Below are 10,707 nucleotides of genomic sequence, written 5' to 3'. Positions count from 1 at the left end.
ATGAGACTATTTATGTTGTTGTGCGTTATCTGATTTAACTGTAATTATACTTATTCTTGATTCATCATTTTCATATCATATCTCAATCTCTATTCATCATTCATCGTTATATCGCATGTTATCATTGCTTTACCATATGTGAAGTTGTTGGACTGAGTGGTATGAGATTATGAGCCCTTGAGACTTAAGAAGTTGATGACTGAGGTGGGCCTTAGAGCCGTGTTGAGAGTATTTTTATAGATCCGGTTACACCCCGTAGCATTCCATATTGGCTTTATTACTATTATTATTATTATTGTGGATCGGGTTGCACGCCGCAGCATGCTATATTGGCTTATTATTATTGTAGATGGGGTTGCACGCCGCAGCAGACCTTATAGGCTTTTGATTAGCATTTGGGAAGGATCCGCCCCTCCGGAGTCTGACATACCAGTAGTGAGCGCAGACACAGTAATATATATACACGTGCTTTGGTGAGGGGCTTATGAGCCAGGAACTCGTACGGTGCTGAGTGTGATTTTTTGTGTGTGTATGAAGTGGACATTTAAGACAGACAACTTAAGTATTTTTTAGGGTGAGAGTACCTGGGAATATCACCGTGAAATCATTTATATGACATACATACTTGGTATGTAGGCATAGATATGTATATTCCTCATGCTAGACGATATATGATAATTGATGACTTGACATACATATTGACGTGTGGGTATAGAGATGTACTTTACTCATGCTATCTGGTAATGAAATGTCTTATCTGTTGGTGAAAGTTTGGGAAAAATTACAGTTTTTTGATATACTCATATTTTGGTGATTCCGGTGAAAGATTTGGACTTTACTGTTTTACCTTGAAAGCATGTTTACTTTTCCGTAACTACGAACAAACCAAAAATAATATCTTTGAGTTATTACTTTTACTGCCTTCATTATATTATTACGAGTTGTTATTGGCTATTCGTGTTAGACTCTGATCGTTTTCCGAGCTCGTCATTGCTTTCAACCTGAGATTAGGTTTGTTACTTATTGAGTACATGGGGTCGGTTGTACTCATACTACACTTCTTCACCTTTTGTGCAGACCTTGGAGCTGACGTTGCGGTGAATGGAGGGAGATGGCATTAATGATGTGCCAGCATTCCAGTTACCGCTACCACTTGTTTTTGGTAGTTCTATATTAGAGATTCTATTTATGTACATTTCAAACAGATGGTGTATCATTTTCCTATCAGTTTTGTAACTCTAAGTCTTAGAAGCTCATAACTTGTACTACCAATCATTGGGTTATTGTATAAGAATCTAGTTATTTCATCATTTATTTCTTGTTAATCTCATTTGGATTGTGTTTATGGATAATTGGCTTACCTAGCGGGTTGGGTTATGTGTCATCATGACTGGTTAAATTTTGGGCCGTGACACTCGTCCCCAAGAATGGCCAAAATTACCAGAAAAATTCACTCCAAGCTGGGAAGACATGCGCACCCCTGCAAGTCAAGGAATCTTCCGCATTCAATGTCAAGTTGAAAATGTTCATTATGCCATCCTATATTTCCATTTCATCTATTTGTTGTGGGAAAGATGTCTAGTGCAAAACATGTTTTACATTCTGTTTTGGACAAAATTTGTTGATGCCTAGGACAGATAAAGAAATGTTAGCTGCATGGAAAGAGTGTAGAGTAACATAAAACAGTCTAAAAAGAGTGGGGAACAGTGCCTTTGCATAATTTGGTCCATATGGCTGGAGAGAAGTTAGAGGTGTTTTGAGAACGATGAATCAACAGTGCATAGCCTGAAGTGCACAGACCTATACCATATAATTTGTTGGTATAAACAAGATATACTGAAGTACACTTGGAGGATTTCATTTAGTTTTTCTCATTCTTGGGAATGTAACTTGTAAGTCATTACTACACCTACTAGATGCTATAAATATTGAAGAAACATCTTATTTTCCCAAAAACAAAATCATTAACAAGTCTCTTAAATGAAATATTCGTTGACATCCAGGTATGTCCAACTGTGTCTTACCTTATCAAAAAAAAGGTGTATCCAACTGTCTTTATATGAACTACTACTTCATTTTTGCTTGCTTTGGTTTTCATCTTGTTTACGTATTCTTTGCTTATGCTTGATATGAATTTCTTATTTCATGAGGATTCTAGATGCAAACTGGTAGCTTCAGTTTTTCTTGAGATGTTTTTAGTAATCTTTTACCAATCTCTGTCACCCATGCACCAGAAGCAGTTTCACTGTTTCTATTGTGCGTGGTGCCTTGGTTCAAATTCCCTTGCTTGTACATTTTCAAAGTTTCATATTTTTATTCTTGTCATCTTTCTAGTAGAAGTGATTCAAATTGCTAGTAGACTTGGTTGCAGTCACTTTCTGGTTATAATAGAAGAGAACTTGTTGACAAAAACAAAGAAGTTACTAGATTGTTCCTACATTTGTATTGAGTCCTTGCAAATGATAGCTGATGAGCTAACTTCCTCTATTTAAATGCAGTTATTTAGGCAGTTCTTGCTATCTGAAGGATTTGTAGGAATCACACCCCAAAATTGATTGCAGGTCTAGTGAAGGCGGTTTTCAGATTGGATTATAAAGGCCAACCTGCATGTCTGACGCAGTCACCTCAACTTCACAAACAAATGGCAATATGTGGCGATTTTGGCCGAGTCTTTGAAATTGGCCCTGTCTTCAGAGCAGAAGACTCCTTTAATTTACAGGTCTTGATGTTGAAATGGAGATTAAGGAACATTATTAAGAGGTATTGTTGAGGTTTTTATTTTTAAGATGAAATAGTCTTAAAATGAGGGTGAATGGGAAATGGAGGGAAAATGAAATTTTTGAGTAAAATTTTAAGTTTCCCCCTCTTGACAATGAGACATTGTCCCATATTGGAAGAGGAAAAGATTTTTGGTGGGTATATATATAATTGCTCTTCTTGTAGCTCTTAAAGAGTTAAGAAGAAAGCAAGCCTCGCGCCGTCATCGTCGTCGCTCGCTCGGCTACGGCTACGGCTTCGGCTTCGGATTTGGTCAATTGATTGATTAATTTTTTGGACCAAATTTATTTGTTATTAACGTAAGATTATCCGCATTTGTAACGGATATTTTTCAATCCGTGTATTGACCACAAGGCAGCCGCCTAATGCTCTTCCCACCATAATTGTGCTTGCTCCACAAACAAACTAATGCTTGCTCCACCATGGAGGGTGGACGATTGTTCTTCTTCAACACTGGCTGCTATATATATGTGCAGCAGCTGTTGAAGAAAGACACACACAACACACAAGACACAAGACACAAACTGAAATCGCTCAACAGATTTGGCTATACATTGCACTTCTTCCTCTCAGCATTTCCATACGATTTTCTGAGTTTCTACTCTCTCGTTTTGCATTGTTTTTAACTTCAAACAAAGCAACTATAAGTGTGATTTGCTACCGAACTTTGTGTTCGCTGAAACACTGGTGTTTGAAGTACCACTACACCAGTGTGTTATTCGTTCTATCCTGGGAGGAAATAATCCATAACCTTGGGTACTAGGAGGGGATTAAATTCCTTAAGGAAACACTGTGAATTCAGTGGGCTCGAATTAATTACTGTTTCATTACGATAACTTATATTTTGCAGAATTATTATTTACAAATACAGCAACATTGGCGGGACTAACAATCTTAAGGAATTTAATATTTATTTCTGTATTTGTGTTATTCTTATTATTCTGCAAACTAAAACCTTTGTGGTTTTGTGTACTCCCGTTTTGGAGAGTAAAGCCTTCGTGGCGTTTTGTTGGAGATTAAAATCTACGTGATTTTTACTCCAGTTTGAAAACGTGTATTAAACGTTTGTTTGTGTCATTTTTTTTAACAGAAAAAATGACGACTGAAAGCGAAAACCAAGCTGTTCCGATGGTGACTGTCAACGCATCGACAAGCTGAACACCGGCGTTGGCACCGGCAGAAAAACCCAAAAAATTTTCCGGGATTGATTTCAAGCGCTGGCAGCAGAAGATGTTCTTCTACTTAACTACGTTATGTCTACAGAAGTTCATCAAGGAAGATGTTCCTGATCTGCTAGATAAAACTCCAGAGAATGAACGCTTTCTCGTGATTGAAGCGTGGAAGCATTCTGATTTTTTATGCAAGAATTATATTCTTAGCGGACTGGATGATAATCTGTATAATGTATACAGTAGCGTGGAGACGTCAAAAGAATTGTGGAATGCGCTTGAAAAGAAATATAAAACTGAAGATGCCGGGATGAAGAAATTCGTTGCCGCAAAATTTTTGGACTACAAAATGGTAGATAGCAAGTCTGTTATTACCCAAGTCCAGGAATTGCAAGTGATTATTCATGATCTACTTGCTGAAGATCTTATCATCAACGAAGCATTCCAAGTAGCAGCAATGATTGAGAAGTTGCCTCCATTGTGGAAGGACTTCAAAAATTATTTGAAACACAAACGAAAGGAAATGTCCCTTGAAGATCTCATTGTTCGATTGAGAATCGAAGAGGACAATAAAGCTGCTGAAAGGAGAGGCCGTGGAAATTCAACAATAATGGGAGCAAATATTGTTGAAGATAACAAAAAGAGAAAGAAGGCTTCTGGTCCAAAATACAACCCAAGCAAGAAGCGGTTCAGTGAAAACTGCTACAACTGTGGGAAAACCGGACATAAATCTACGGAGTGTCGTGCTCCGAAGAAAGACAAGAAAAGGGGTCAAGCAAACATGGTAGTAAACCATGATGATGTTGATAACTTGTGTGCCATGCTTTCTGAATGTAACTTGGTGGGAAATCCTAAACTGTGGTGGTTTGATTCAGGAGCCACTCGCCATGTTTGTGCAGTTAGAGAAGCTTTTGCTACTTATGCTCCTGCTGGACCCGGAGAGACAGTTTATATGGGAAATGCTTCAACAGCAAAAGTTGAAGAATATGGGAAGATATTTCTGAAAATGACTTCTGGCAAGGTCATGACTTTGAACAATGTCCTTCATGTTCCCGAAATGAGAAAGAATTTAGTCTCTACTGGACTTCTTGTTAAGCACGGTTTTAAGTGCATTTTTGTGTCCAACAAGTTTGTCATTAGTAAGAATGAAATATTTGTAGGAAAAGGTTACCTCACCGAGGGCCTTTTCAATCTGAATGTAATGGTTGTGGAAAACAATAATAATATTTCAGCTTCTTCTTACTTACTTGAGTCAAATGATTTATGGCATGTACGTTTGGGTCATGTCAATTATAAAACCTTGCGAAAAATGATTAACTTGGAAGTACTGCCTAAGTTTGAATGCGAAAAATTAAAATGTCAAACATGTGTGGAATCTAAGTATGTTAAACATCCTTATAAGTCAGTTGAAAGGAATTCTAATCCTTTAGACTTAATTCACACAGATATTTGTGACATGAAGTCAATACCATCTTGCGGTGGAAAGATGTATTTCATAACTTTTATTGACGATGGTACTCGATATTGCTATGTTTACTTACTGAATAGTAAAGATGAAGCAATAGACGCATTCAGGCAATACAAAAATGAAATTGAAACGCAACTTAACAAGAAAGTAAAAATGATAAGAAGTGATAGGGGTGGTGAATATAAATCTCCTTTTGAAGAAATATGTTTAGAATATGGAATTATTCATTAAACAACAGCCCCTTACACGCCCCAATCTAATGGGATTGCGAAAAGAAAGAATCGCACATTAAAGGAGATGATGAATGCATTGTTGATAAGTTCTGGTTTACCACAGAACTTGTGGGGGGAAGTCATTCTTACGGCTAATCGAATATTAAATCGAGTGCCCCATAGCAAAACACAATCCATTCAATATGAAAAATGGAAAGGAAGGAAGCCCAACTTGAATTATTTTAAAGTGTGGGGGTGTTTGGCAAAAGTGCAAGTTCCTAAACCCAAAAGGGTAAAGATAGGACCAAAAACCGTTGATTGTGTTTTCATAGGATATGCGACAAATAGTAAAGCATATCGATTTCTGGTTCATAAATCAGAAAATTCCGACATTCATAATAATACGGTTATAGAATCAGATAATGCTGAGTTTTTTGAAAATATATATATCCGTATAAAAAGGAATGTGAGTCGTTTGGTGAAGGATCTAAACGACCTCGGGAAGAAACAAAAGAAAGTATATGTAATCAGGAGGATCCAAGACGTAGTAAACGTCAAAGAACGTCTACTTCATTTGGACCAGATTTTGTGACTTTCTTATTGGAAAATGAGCCTCAAACATTTAAAGAAGCTATGACTTTTACGGAATCATTGTTTTGGAAAGAAGCAGTCAATAGTGAAATAGAATCCATATTGAACAACCATACATGGGAATTGGTTGATCTTCCTCCTGGAAATAAACCTTTGGGTTCTAAATGGATTTTTAAGAGAAAAATCAAAGATGATGGCACTATTGATAAATTCAAGGCAAGACTCGTAGTCAAAGGGTATAGACAACGAGAAGGTCTAGACTACTTTGATACATACTCTCCAGTTACAAGAATTACGTCCATACGGATGTTAGTAGCATTAGCTGCAGTGTATGGTCTTGAAATTTATCAAATGGATGTTAAGACGGCCTTCTTAAATGGAGAGTTGGAGGAAGAAATTTACATGGAACAACCTGAAGGGTTTGTGGTTCCAGGTAAAGAAAAGAAGGTATGTAGACTTGTTAAGTCTCTTTACGGACTAAAACAAGCACCCAAATAATGGCATGCGAAATTTGACCAAACAATGTTGTCAAATGGTTTTAAGATAAATGAATGTGATAAATGTGTGTACATTAAAAATATTCCAAATCACATAGTCATTGTTTGCCTATATGTGGATGATATGCTGATAATGAGTAATGACATTGCCAACATAAATGCTACTAAGCGTATGCTCAATAGCAAGTTTGATATGAAAGACTTGGGAGTTGCTGATTAAATTCTGGGAATTAAGATCCAAAAGATTCCTCAAGGTCTGGCATTGTCACAATCTCATTATATTAAGACAGTACTTGAAAAATTCAAGCACTTGGGCTTTAAAGTTGCAAAGACTCCAATTGACGTGAATCTTGCATTAGCAAAGAATAAAGGCCAAAACATATCACAATTGGATTATGCTCGTGTGTTGGGATGCTTAATGTATATCATGAATTGTACACGACCAGATATAGCTTGTGCTATAAGTAAACTGAGTCGATATACGAGCAATCCAGGCCAATCTCATTGGATGGCAATGAAACGAGTTTTGGGATATTTAGAACATACCCAGAACTTTGAATTGCACTACAGTAATTTCCCTGCGGTGATTGAGGGATACTGTGATGCAAATTAGATCACCGGTTCAACTGATTCTAAGTCCACAAGTGGATATGTATTCACTATTGGTGGAGGAGCGGTATCTTGGAAGTCGTCCAAACAAACATGTATTGCCCGCTCTACAATGGAGGCTGAATTCATAGCCTTAGATAAAGCCGGTGAAGAAGCTGAATGGCTCTGGAATTTCTTGGAAGACATTTCATTTTGGCCCAAACCGTTGGCACCAATATGCATACATTGTGATAGTCAAGCGGCAATTGGAAGGGCTGGGAGCGTTATGTATAACGGTAAATCTCGTCACATACGACGAAGACATAAAACCATTAGGCAATTACTCTCTAGAGGAATTATCACGATTGACTATGTAAAGTCAAGTGATAATGTGTCGGATCCACTTACAAAAGGCCTAACTAGAGAGGTAGTTGAGAAATCATCAAGGGGAATGGGGCTATGGCCGAGAACAAGTCATTGTGGCGGTAACTCTACCTAGAAGACTGGAGATCCCAAGATCTAGGTTCAAGGAGATCAAACAAAGTCATTAATGACGGTTCAACATTGTCAAATAAAATTTTAGTCCGTTCTCGTGATGAGACAATGTTCAGTACCAAGGATAAAGCATTAAGGCTTTTTAATGATTTCAAAATTTGATACGGGGTATATCAAATAGTGTATCTACAGGATGACACGTTTAGGAATCACCTATGTAAGTGTGAAGTGTTAGCCGCTTCAAGGAGAACTTTGTAAGGCCAGTTCTCTACGCACTTATGAAACCAGGCGGTGTTCATGACAGAAACGAACACAACAATGAGAACCAAAGACGGTTAAGGATTGATTGTGTGACTTATGGTTGTCTAGGTATACACCAAAGATCGACTGTTCAAAGATATCAAATCTACCGATTGACCGAGTATATCCGACATAAGTTTATTACGGAAAGTTCAAAGGAAAACCTACTTATCCAGATGCGATTAATCCTTGCTTGTAAATCACACAGTTTTTTCATGCATACTTCCGTGATATAGCCATTCCCCATTCATGTGGGGGATTGTTGAGGTTTTTGTTTTTAAGATAAAATAGTCTTAAAATGAGGGTGAATGGGAAATTGAGGGAAAATGAAATTTTTGAGTAAAATTTTAAGTTTCACCCTCTTGACAATGAGACATTGTCCCATATTGGAAGAGGAAAAGATTTTTGGTGGGTATATATATAATTGCTCTTCTTGTAGCTCTTAAAGAGTTAAGAAGAAAGCAAGCCTCGCGCCGTCGTCGTCGTCGCTCGCTCGGCTCGGCTTCGGCTACGGCTACGGCTTCGGCTTCGGCTTCGGATATGATCGATTGATTGATTAATTTTTTGGACCAAATTTATTTGTTAATAGTAAATATTAACGTAAGATTATCCGCATTTGTAACGGATATTTTTCAATCCGTGTATTGACCACAAGGCAGCCGCCTAATGCTCTTCCCACCATGATTGTGCTTGCTCCACAAACAAGCTAATGCTTGCTCCACCATCAACACTGGCTGCTATATATATGTGCAGCAGCTATTGAAGAAAGACACACACAACACACAACACACAAGACACAAACTGAAATCGCTCAACAGATTTGGCTATACATTGCACTTCTTCCTCTCAGCATTTCCATACGATTTTCTGAGTTTCTACTCCCTCGTTCTGCATTGTTTTTAACTTCAAACAAAGCAACTGTAAGTGTGATTTGCTACCGAACTTTGTGTTCGCTGAAACACTGGGGTTTGGAGTACCACTACACCAGTGTGTTATTCGTTCTATCCTGGGAGGAAATAATCCATAACCTTGGGTACTAGGAGGGGATTAAATTCCTTAAGGAAACACTGTGAATTCAGTGGGCTCGAATTAATTACTGTTTCATTACGATAACTTATATTTTGCAGAATTATTATTTACAAATACAGCAACATTGGCGAGACTAACAGGTATGACATGCTGGAACCTCCTTGAAGATTGCCAACCATTTCTGCAGTTAGTAAAATATGAAGTGTATTGCAGGTCATGGATACTATTTGTAGCCATGTTTGATAACTTGAATGAGAATTGCAAGAAGGAACTTGAAGCCATTGGGAAGCGATACCCTTTTGAACCATTGAAGGTAATTAGGCTCGGCTTCAGTGATCAGTATGCTACTTCTTAACTTCCACAAATGGACTTGCTCTTATTATATATTCCTTTGCTTATTCTTGTCAAGAGGGAAACCTTGTGTTGTGGCAGTTACTTATATGCAACAAACGAGCAAATTACTTAAATTGGTTGTTTCCTAAAGTAATCATTGAATTGTAATGTTAAGATTCACAGGCAAGCATGCTATTATCCATCTGCGTGCACTTTGTTACTTGGCATGCCTATTGAGTTCAGAAGGTAGACAACATAGCAGCTGCCAAGGTACAGAGTTAGTGAAATTGTATCAGAGATGAATTGAGCATTGTCCAAATACAACTCCCTTTGATCTCCTCTCCCGAACACAATAGATATTTTAAGTTCAAAGGGCTCCCATTTTCCTTGCAAGCTGCTTAAAATTTTCTTCCCATTCAACCTTTTCTTTCTTGCTTCTGTACTTATTAATCTATGGTAGTTCTGAGCTCATTTTCTGTTTTTCTTGTTTCTTCAGGTATGGAACTGAGTTCTATATACTTCACAAGTATCCACAGGCTGTTTGTCCATTCTATACCATGCCTTGTCATGACAATCCATCTTACAGTAATTCTTTTGATGTCTTTATCTTACGAGATTCTTAATATTGTGACCAGATTGAATTTTTTTCTTTGATGAGGTAAGATGTGACTTCATTAATATTTAAAATGCACAAGTAGCTGCCAAATATGTATATTGTGACCAGATGGATGTTTAATTTTTTAGAGAAGTATGGTGTGTTTAGGTCGTCCTCTTCATCAATTTCAAAAAAAGGGAACAGGTTTCACCATTTTCAGAATTTCCTCTAGTTTTCATTGCTGCGGTCAGGAATCAGCTTTTCTTGACAGTTAATCTAGGTTGGATTTTTTTAATTCTGTACTTGTCTCTCATTTTGTTGGTTAGGGACAAACTTCTTTATCTTGAGAAAAGGGAATGTGCTGACATGAGCTCCATGCAAACCTTTCTGCTTTGGTTTATGGACTTGTATATTGCTTGAAGGAAACTGATTTTATCATGTTTGCTGAAATGATTTCAACATATTTGCTGACATCCCCTCTCTCTGTTTTTGAGGCTTTCTCTAGTAGCTTGCATATTTGCAGTACCTCGATCAGTGGCGGAGCTAGAATTTTCGTTAAGGAATGTCAAAATATATAAAAGTAAATATATCAACGATGGCCATATAGGTTCAATACACATTGTCTAAATTATTACAAATTCATCTTTGCTTG

This window comes from Nicotiana tabacum, chromosome 13 (assembly GCF_000715075.1).
Source record: "Nicotiana tabacum cultivar K326 chromosome 13, ASM71507v2, whole genome shotgun sequence".
NCBI lineage: Eukaryota > Viridiplantae > Streptophyta > Magnoliopsida > Solanales > Solanaceae > Nicotiana > Nicotiana tabacum.
The sequence above is the reverse complement of the archived record's forward strand: the minus strand, read 5'-3'. Positions refer to the sequence as shown.